Source organism: Pinus tabuliformis, chromosome J (genome assembly GCF_031772625.1).
Source record: "Pinus tabuliformis cultivar Carrire ecotype Pingquan chromosome J, CPIR1, whole genome shotgun sequence".
Classification (NCBI taxonomy): domain Eukaryota; kingdom Viridiplantae; phylum Streptophyta; class Pinopsida; order Pinales; family Pinaceae; genus Pinus; species Pinus tabuliformis.
In genome coordinates, this window is record NC_142295.1 from 467,911,089 (window position 1) to 467,922,011 (window position 10,923).

Below are 10,923 nucleotides of genomic sequence, written 5' to 3' on the forward strand. Positions count from 1 at the left end.
CATGCTGGGCAGGGTGGATACTGTTTTTTGTTCAAATGAAGGTTGCCTGACAATGCAGTGCTGCGAGAGCATAAATGGTCGGGGATTTTCACCTTTGCAATATGAGTGTCAGTTTAATTGCAGCTTTTAGGGAGTCGATATTTTTTTTTTTTTGTAATTTTAGGAGTTGTTTTTAGTGGGATTTTTTTGGATTTTATGATGTTTGTGGAAAAAATTGAGGTGAAATCTTGATTTGTGTTATTTAAACTGGTTTTTTAATTCTATATGGATTGAGCACCCTGAAAAACCTTAGGACACTTTGATTGTGCAGTAATTACCTATGAAGCTTGTGATTTCAATAAATTACTGTCAGATTTTAGAGAAAGTTGACCAGAAAAACCCAATTTTTTTTTTCTAAAAAATCACAATAAAACAACTCCTTAATTTTATACGTTATTAAACAGGTGTGACAAAAACGAAAAAGAATAAGGTAAATATTCAATGAGTGTATTCTGGTCTTCATGGGAAAGATTGAGAGGATGAGTTAATTATTTCTACTCTACTAGCTTAATGTATGATGCTCAAGAAAAGATCGCCTGTTAATTATTGGTTTAATATATTGTGGTTACGAACAAGTAATGAGTTTAATATATGATGGTTAATATTTACCAAAGCAAAGAAATAAATATTAAATACTATGTATTATACATAAAATTATGATTAGTTTACAGTCTCTCCATCTTATTCATTAAATAAAAATAATATAATATTTAAAAATAAAAAATAAAAATTCAATTCAGTTAAAGCAGAGTGGTGCTTAATATTAGCCCCCGAAAAATACAACAAAATCATGCATTAGTTTGCTAGACAATCATTTTGATGCACTTTGGGAAAAGTGACTACAGTGATCTAGATGTGTAGAAAGTGGAATGATGCCTATGAAATTTCTTATCAAATATTAAATTCAATACCATGATTCAATCAGTTTTCAAAATCGATGGAAGCTATGGCTTTTCCATTGCATGTTAGATCGCAGTATTAATAGCTATAAGATTAGACTGTTCCGTTGCCTGTCATGATCTCACCAAAAATGATCAGGAGTTTCTGCCATGCCCGTCCAAATGTGGAAAACGAAGGGCTTTCTGACAATCCAGTGTAGCAAGAGCATAAATGTGCGAGGATTTTGACCTCATTAGGGTACGCCATATCACTGCAGCTTTTTGGGACGTCGACACATCAACGTAATTTATACAACAAAAATTGCATTCGTTTCCTACACAAATCTTTGATGCAATTGATAAAAGTGACTGCAATGAATTATATCAGACAGATCTCTGTCCCCGGTCTGATACTCTCCTCAACTTTATCTCATGAATTTCTCAGGTACAAGAGTTGGGCAGTGGGTGGATTCTAGTTACATGTTATTCAGCATATACCTCGACTTTGGCCGGGAATGGATTTTATAAGTACTTTTTGGTAAATTGGTTATATGTTATATTAGTCTAGATTTATTTAATTCTGGATTTAATATGAGTTGAGAGGGGTTAAATTTTTAAGATGAATTTTTTTTAAGTGAGAAAGATACAACTTATAATTTTTCAATGTTTAAATTGTATTTTTTAATGCTCTTACTCGTTTAGTTATCATTACTTTACATAAAAATTTTAGTTATGATTACTTTACATAAAATTATATTAGGTCATGTATAGCATATTTTTTTTTGTTTTTTATTATTGTAAGTGTTTTTTTACTTAGAGAATATTTTGGTCATATATAACATATTTATTTTTATTTTTTTATTATTATAAGTATATTTTTTTACTCAGCAAATATTTTATTTTTATTTTAACACGACACTCGTTAAGAACAGAGATATTTACACATAGCCATACTAAGTTGTACAATAAACCAATAAACTAAAAAAATCCAATGAAAAGCACAAAATATTAATATCTTTCAATTATTACTTACACATCACTATCAAAATTCTAATAAAATACACAAAATGTTATTATCCTCCCATTATTATTGACAACAACCTAAAAGATTTTTTTCAACCCTTTTTCAACCCAATAAAAGGAAAGTTGATGTCGAAAAGCTACAACCAGTCTCAATAGCACCTCTGTCAACTACATCGAAGCCTTAGGTACAAGTGAATACGAACCAGCTAACATAATAAATCAGCAGCCAGCCGACGTTATGAGATAATTCCCTATAAGGACTTTATTGAAATTCAATAATTTGAAGAGTGAAAGAGAGGCGGTCCAAGTTTTCGATCACCATCACTAGAAGAAAAAGTTACACCTACTAGAGTTTGAATGGTACCATGACTAATTTACCTGTACAGCCTCACGAGGCATCATATTTATTTACGCTGTCGTCTTTCCCTTTTTAAGTTAAAGAAAGAATTATTACTTATATGTAAATTTTAATATAATAATAATAATGATATTGGAGAACCATTATTATAATAATATACTGAAATAATAATATATTTTATCTATTATTATATTATTAATAATATATCAAAAAATAATTTGTTTTAAATTATATTTTTTTATGGTTTAAAATAGTTTTTATTAGATTTTCAAAATAGTATAGCATGCAAAAATGATTTTAGAAGTCTCCATTCTCTAATTTTGATGAGACTTTTTGAGATTGGGGTTGGAGAATATTAGAGAAGACAGTTTGCATACATTATTTCTCTTGTAGCCTTAGCATACTAGGACTAACACAAAAAGAGTCCTGAACTGAAAGCAACATATCAAGGAGGGGGATAAGGGGGCATTACAAGGGGAGTTGCAAAGTAACCAACACGATCATGAATATAGAAGTCAATGTGTTCCACCCACGCTTCCAAACTGCGAAAGTGGTCATTTGTGCGGCAATGACTTTGCGAGAGGGTATCCAAATGATCCATAATTTCATTTTGACTATATTGAATATCAGTAAGATAGGCCACTATCTCATTACGGTCTTCGTACTTGTAGTCCCTAAGGATATCAATGTCAAGTTGAATGTGTCGCAGCTGCTCTTCGATGGATTCCATGGAAGGAGAGGCCACAAGGTTACCTAGTGAACTAGGTGGAGAGATAGCGTTTTAATTTTTTTTATATATATTTCAACGGCTAAAACCTATTATCATACCATACTTCCCATCTCTTAGTGCAGTGAAATGTAGATTTATATATACGTGTCAAATCTAGCTTTATACAACATCTAAGCACAATTATATAAGTATAGTTGTGTTTGCACACATTTAAGACGAATCTCCACTAGATATGAGTGTATTTCAAATATGGTTATAACTAATGTGTTTATAAATATGAAGGGTACCATGCTATTTTGTTAAAGAACAACGTTTCTTAGAGTTAATTATTAGGTAGAATGACTTTTAGAAATATATTTTTAGATATTGTTAATGTAAATATTTTTAGAAATTTTATGTAAATCTTAAAATTATTTAAAGAAGTTAATAATGGACGAGTCTAAATTATTATTGATTTATGTAACATTTGATCATAAGAGAATACAATGTCTGAAATGTGTAGTAATATTTTCATTCATTTCCTTTTTGCCTTTGCAGGAATTTTTTTATGATATCAAAATGGGTGTTGTCTATGTAAGTGGAGGAATTATTTGGACAGCTAAAATTTGTGGGCAAAAAAATTTCAAGAAATCTTGCAATAGTGTTTGTTTGTTTGTTTTTTTGTTTTGTTTTGTTTTGTTTTGTTTTTTTTAATGGTGGAAATGGATTCAACACCATCAAAAACCTTCTAGACACCCAAAATCTTGAAATTTGACAATTATAACCTAGATTTACAAAAATATTACCCAAATTTTATCAAAATATTACGAAAATTTCTAAAATTTTAAAACAAAAAAACATTCTAATTACAATATGGCTATTGAGCGGAGAGTAGATTGTGAAGAATAAGGGAAAGCAAAAATACTGGGTTAAAACTCTTCGCAAAATGGAATATATAACATATTGTAATATATGAGGATTTAGATTTCAAATCATTAAGATTGTAAAGAAGCATATCTGAATCTTATATCTACACAAAATTGTTCAAGAATTTATGTTTATGTCACTAAACCATTTCCTTTCTAAATCTAAATCTTTTCATAAAGTAGTTGCAACAATTTGCAAATATTTTCATGCTAGTTTTCAACCATAAAACAAAATCACTATCAGTTGTGGTGGTGAAAAGGGTTTATTTATTTATTTATAAATATGTATTATTTTAGTTAGAAAGAGAAGGAAACGATTAAATGAAAGTTTAGAATAAAAGAGATTTTTTAGTTGTTTTTTAATAAGTTGATGTTATTTTAATTAGAAAAAGAAAGAAAAGATTAAATAGAAGTTTAGAAGAGAAGACATTTTTTTATATATGGATTCAATGAAAGTTTAAAAAACAAGGAGTTATAAAGTTTGTTTCTCTATTTTTTTAGGAGATATATCAATATAGAGCTTTTTAATTCTTATTTATCGCTAACAATCAATATGGATTTTTGGCCAAAAATTATGAATTTTGGGTGATTAGAATGAGAACTGCATAACAAATAGATGAATTAGGCTTCAAATGGATTTGAAGAACTCTCAAATCAAGGAGACTATGACATAAGATCAAAAGGATAAAAAAAATTGTGAACAAGAAGGATGGCATGAGATCAAAATGATAGGCTTTTTTGTGAACAAAAGGATGACGCAAAAATATTATTTTTCATTAAAAAAGGTCTGGATGACAATATTCTTCCGAATATTGCAGCAACAACCACATCCAATGAAACTTGGAATATCTTGGAAATGACATACAGTTAAATGGGCAGCAACATCAATCAACATCAAGCTGAGTTACAAAGCATTAAAATGGTTAATGAAGTGCCCATTGTAATAAAAAAATGTTGTGGAAGAGCCCACCAGAGAAGAAGATATATAAGACAATGAGACTACAATTGTTATAGAGAAACTTGTTAAAAAAGTTACAGAATATTTTACATTATAAAAACGCAAGGGGACATTGTGGAAGATTGTGCCTAAGTAGAAAAATATGGACACCACAATTGTCCTAAACATTGCAAAGATGTCTATTATTGAAGAAAAGAGTGATACATACAAGATCTAGAGCATGAACATGATAAGATACTATAGTCCACTATACAAATACACATGTTAAGGGCGGAATTAAAATTTCCTTTGTAGGAGAAACAACAGTTGAGGAAACCCTAGTAGTGAAATTTGAATTTGATTATGAAGCTAAATTATGTTTTTTTATAAGAGTGAATTACACTTCCTAAATATGATAAAGACAAAAGTGGTAATGGAATATCTACCATACCTACATGAGAATTAGGAACAAAAAAATTGAAGCTCTCAAAGTTGTTTAGGTATTGCAGCAATAGAAGTGGAGATGAAATAACAAGAAGATATTATTTTTAATCATACACAAGTTTATGGAAAAGTTTAATATGCAATAGTTGGGGTATAAATATATGCAAAAAAAAAATCAGATGAAAATGGAATTAAATGCTAGGACAAATTGAAGGAAAAGATCAAAGTAAAGTTGAAGCTATGAAACAAGAAGACAAATGCAAAATATAAATTTTGGAGCAAAGAGACACAAAAATTTGTACATGTAGAGGTGAGAGAAACCTACTTGCATAGATAAAACTAAATTTGAATTGATATTGTAAGCCTAGCTGGAACTGAAGTTCATACAAATCATACATATCCTTAAAATCTTTGAAGCTCTGTTGTAGTGGCTACAACACCTTCCACAATTTTGGCCTATGCTCAATTTCAACGCCTTCCCTGGTCTTATACATTGTTGTCACAAGACTCATTTCATGCATCTTTTAAGATTTTTTTGGTCCCACTTGTTACTTAGGAAAAATGTCATCTTTTTTCATGTGGGATGTTGTATAAAGTGTAAAAGATCATTCTTGTGGTTTCAAGGGTCCATATTTGTGTTTATGAGTTTTCCAAACCATATAAACACCTATCACATTCATTCACAAAGTTTTGAGCATTGTCACACAAGTATCGTCATAGTTTCCGTAAAGTGTATCTGTGGTGTCACACTTATCGTAATTGATCATACAATGGTCACACATGGGAAAATGTATTATTTATGAGTCATGGGTGATCTATGTTGTGAATTCATCAAGTATTCTAAGTGTTAGATCACAGTCAAAGCTTTCGCACTTCACACATTAGTCTCACTAGTCTAACACTTAACTATTTCCGAATAGGCTTCCCGACCTAACAAATCGACCTCACCAAACCTCCCTGGACTACGCATTGTGTAGTTCCTATCCTCTAGCTATGGCCTTGACCTTTGATTCTATGCAATTCATAATTTCTGACTCCTAGTACTATTGCACTATGTAATTCCTCAGCCCAACACCTAGCCTTCACCTCCATAATTGTGCAATCCTCTCATACAACATGGCCTTAACTGCACATTGCGCAAGTACAAGCCTCAAGATCTCTTCCTAAACCTTTGAAATGTGAAATACCATAGTGGACCCGCCTCCCTGGCCTCTCAGAAATGTGCAGAAATCTCTTGTGGTGACCATCCCTTCAGCCTGTCCCACTGGCTGCCAAAATTGTGCATTGCACAGTCTTAGGCCTCAAGCCTCAACCATGGCTATTGGAACTATGCAATGCATTTTCATTGATCCCACGTTTCATGCTACTACCTAGTTCTGGCTCAGTCCATCAATCAAAATGCATCATCTTAGGGTAAGAGGTTTTTCGGGCTGATATCGTGTCCTCGTGAGCGAATTGCAGATATATGTTTCTTATCATGCAATGACAGAATGATGAAGAAGGGGATGAAGGAGGAGGACATGCAAAAAAAATTCCTATAGCTAAGCATGCAAGCTGATCTATCAAGGAAAAGCAAAGGGACAACAACTTGCAACAACAACTCAAGACTTGAGATCATTGAATATTCTTATGACCAAGCCATGAGGAGGTAGAAGACAAGATAATTCTCAAGAAGACATCATTCACAATATCAACAGTGGCTTGAAATTGCCACATCATTCAAGCATTTCATATCAATAGTGCCATGTCATGTCTTTTCATGAGTTGTCATATGCCACATCATCATTCTAGAACATGTATATTGTATTCATTGTAAAGTGGAAGTCCGAAGGACACATATGTAATATGGAGAGTCAGGTATGCTAAAGCATCATAGGAAGTCAAACAGTCATGAGGGTAGTCAAAGAGTGACAAGGAGGGGAAGCATCACGCCTTGGTTATATATACTCCCTCATTATATGAGCAAAGCGCTTTTCACCTTGGCTCCTCCCGCAATGAATTAGAGGGATAAGCTAGTTCTTTGAGGAGCAAGGAGTGGATCCAATGTTCCACTACTGGAGCTAGTGATGTACATTGTAAACATGTGTCTTGAAACTTTTACTTAATGACATAAACCTTCAAGGCCAACACATTCTCCATGAATGGATTATGAATATTTGTAAGACTATTTTGCATATGTTTGTATTTCATCTTTGCTTCCACATGCGCTAAGATAGCTAAACTATTTTTTTTATTTTAGTACTAAACTTATTGAGAATGTGCTGTAATGGTTATTATTGTTGTCCCATCCTTCTGGACTATTCTGCAGGATCTCAAATAGATCTTTCTTCATTTGTTGGTTGTAATGACCATTACATCCTCTGTGGACTATTATTCTAGATATTAGATGGATCCTTTCGGTTCACGTGTGTCTCTTCTTGGGTGGTACTACTACCTATCATTTAGAGGCTCACTTTTCTCCCCTCTCCGCAGTAGAAGAACATAGACACATTTACAAATGAAAACTCACTAGGCACGCTTCCTCACTTTTAGAAGACACCATTGCATCCCTCTCTCATCCTGACAGTTAGAGCCAAGAAATATCTTTGAGATATATGGCAACTGGGTTGACATTTCAGATGGGGCTCCTACACCAAACATTGTGAGGTATAATTAGGAATTCACATCAGGGAGACCCCTTGGTTAACGAATTTCAAGCATCGTCAACATTGGTGTTAGAAGGATGTCGATATGACAAGCTGAGACATTGAATATGGTTTGAACCTCTTATACAAAATGGCTTATACACAAACATTACTCCTGGGGTGTTTCTCCAATTTTTATCTTTATCAATTTTCAATCCTCAACGAGCCTCTCAATCACTTGTCCTAGTTAAAGTTTGATTGTGAGGATGCAAAACCCATAACCGAGCACATTTATGATTTTCTTAAATTTTATGAATCTTGCAAAATCGAGGATGATGAATTTTCTTGTGTTCTTTTCTTCCTCACCCTTGAAGGTCATGTTAACTGATGGTGCCATACCTTGCCACCTACTTCCATCTATTCCATTCATCAGTTCCTCAAAGAGCTCAATCAAACCATTGACAGGTATAATTACCAAGATGTTTGTAAAATAATCAATATCTTAATAATGAATCCTAATGAATCAGTTGAGGATTTTTTTGATTGATTCCTTCACCTTTGTTGTGAAATTTCTGAAGAAGACATGAATTGAGATTTCTTGAAACAAGAGTTTGAGTGCTTGGTTCTTATCTCTTTACATGTAAAACCTAAACCCCCTAATTTTTCTACTCCCCCATCTCTTTTGAATCATGTGACGCCTCTAATTTTAGAGGAGGAATATGCTACTCATTTTGTGTTAAGAAACCAACTCACAAAAAGATAGAAAAGATAGATCGATGAATTCAGAATTAGCCTCTTTGATGGGGAAACCTCCTTTATATTACACAAATGAACAATTATTGGATGATACAAATGCCAAGACCTCCTTTATATATATAGGAGTGCCAACATAACAATAGTAAAGTAAGGGCACAACAATAACAATAGTGGGCTTCTATGGGGAACAATAATAACAATATGGGGACTAAATGGGCACACCTAATAATAAGGGAGATGCACTAATAACAATAAGGGGTTACACTAGTAGTATAGGGACCTAAAATTCCCCTCTCCTTCAAAAAGTGTTTTCCTCAACGCTTTAGTAGTTCTGGATGCTTTTGTATAAAATTCTCATCCTGCCATGTGGAATCTTCAGTGGGTAAGTTCTTCCACTTGATGAGATACTCTGAGATTGATCAATTTCGTAGCTGTCAGGTTCTTATTTCTGTGACTGTGTCAGGTTCCAATATGATTTTTCCTTCCTCATCAAGTTCCGACAATATTGTCTGAACTGGGAGGTTCTCACCTATAACATTCTTTAAGCATGAAACATGGAAAACTTGGTGCACTCGGGAGGATGCTCGAAGCTCCAATTAATATTCCAGAGTACTAATCTTTTGCAGCACCTTGTATGGACCATAATACTTTGGCGATAATTTATTATCCTTCTTATCTTGCTAGAGGGACATTTGTTTGTATGGTTGTAGTCGTAGAAATATCGAGTTACCTACATCAAAACGTTTTTTGCTGCGATGTTGATCTGCATTTTGTTTCATTCTATTCTATGCCAAAGTGAGGTTATCCTTGAAGAGTTTGAGAAATTGTTGTTGATTCTTGATGTGATCCTCCACTGCTTGAACCTTAGAATTTTCTTTTAAAGATGATGTGATGGACGGTGGATGATATCCATAAAGTGCCATAAATGGGGTCTTTTTTTCTGCAGTATGGAAGGAAGTGCTATACCACCATTCAGCCAGAGGAAACCACTTGACCCATTCTGTTTGTTTATTAGATATAAAGCAATGAAGATATCCTTCCAAACATTTGTTCACGATCACAACTTGCCGATCAGATTCAGGACGATAAGATGAGCTATGAGCTAACTGAGTACCCAAATATTCCACCTCTTGTATTCCAAAGAAACAATTGGAGTTTTTTTTCATATAATTGTTTCTCCCCCAATAGTTTGAGCACCCTGTCAACATGTTGAACATGATCCTTCCAAGACTTGATGTAGATTAGTATATTATTAAAAAATACTAACAAAAATTTTCTAAGGGTTTGAAAATGGAATTCATCAAACATTTAAATGTAGAAGGTCGATTGGTAAGGCCAAAAGGCATGACCAAAAATTCATAATGACCCTCATGAGTTCTAAATGTTTTTTTTAAATGTATTCAATCTTCATTGTGATTTGATGATATCCTATGAAGATCCAACTTGGTGAAGTAAATTGCTCCATGTAATTCATCCAATAATTCATCAATGACAGGAATGGGAAATTTATCTTTAATAGTAAACTTGTTGAGCTCCATATAATCCAGACACATGCACCATGATCCATCCTTCTTGTGTAGAAATACCACTGGAGTAGAGAAAGAACTTTGACTAGGTTGAATTATACCAACCTCTAGAAATTTTGCAACCATACGTTCAATTTCACGCTTTTGGGCATATGGATATATGTAAGGCCTGATGTTTGGGGGAACACTTCCTGGAATCAAATGAATAGCATGTTCATGATCACGAATAGGTGGGAGGCCTTTGGGAGTCTCAAATACCTTGGAATTCTTGTCAAGAACTTTTTGGAGATCTGGAGAAATAGAATGATTTTGATGTGGGTACCTCTAGTGAACATAATTGTGCAATTTCTCCTTATTTTTCTTTCTTTAGAAGCTTTGTCATCATGTTAGAGCTGATTATTTTTCCCAATTTCCTTGTGATACCCCTTGATTCAACCTCCTTTCCTTCCCAAAAAAATTCTTGAAAAATTCTTGAAAATTAAAAGTTATCGTACCCAAAGATTGTAGCCATTGAACTCCTAGTACAACATCGGCACAACCCATTGGAATAGAAAGCATTGGACTATTCATGACATATTCTCCCATGGATAGCTTGATATTATGTCACTTTCCAGGGAAATTTATGGTTCCTCCATTTGCAACCACTACTTGACACTCTGGTGCTGGAAATAGGAAGAAATTTGATTCCTTGTTTATCTTACAA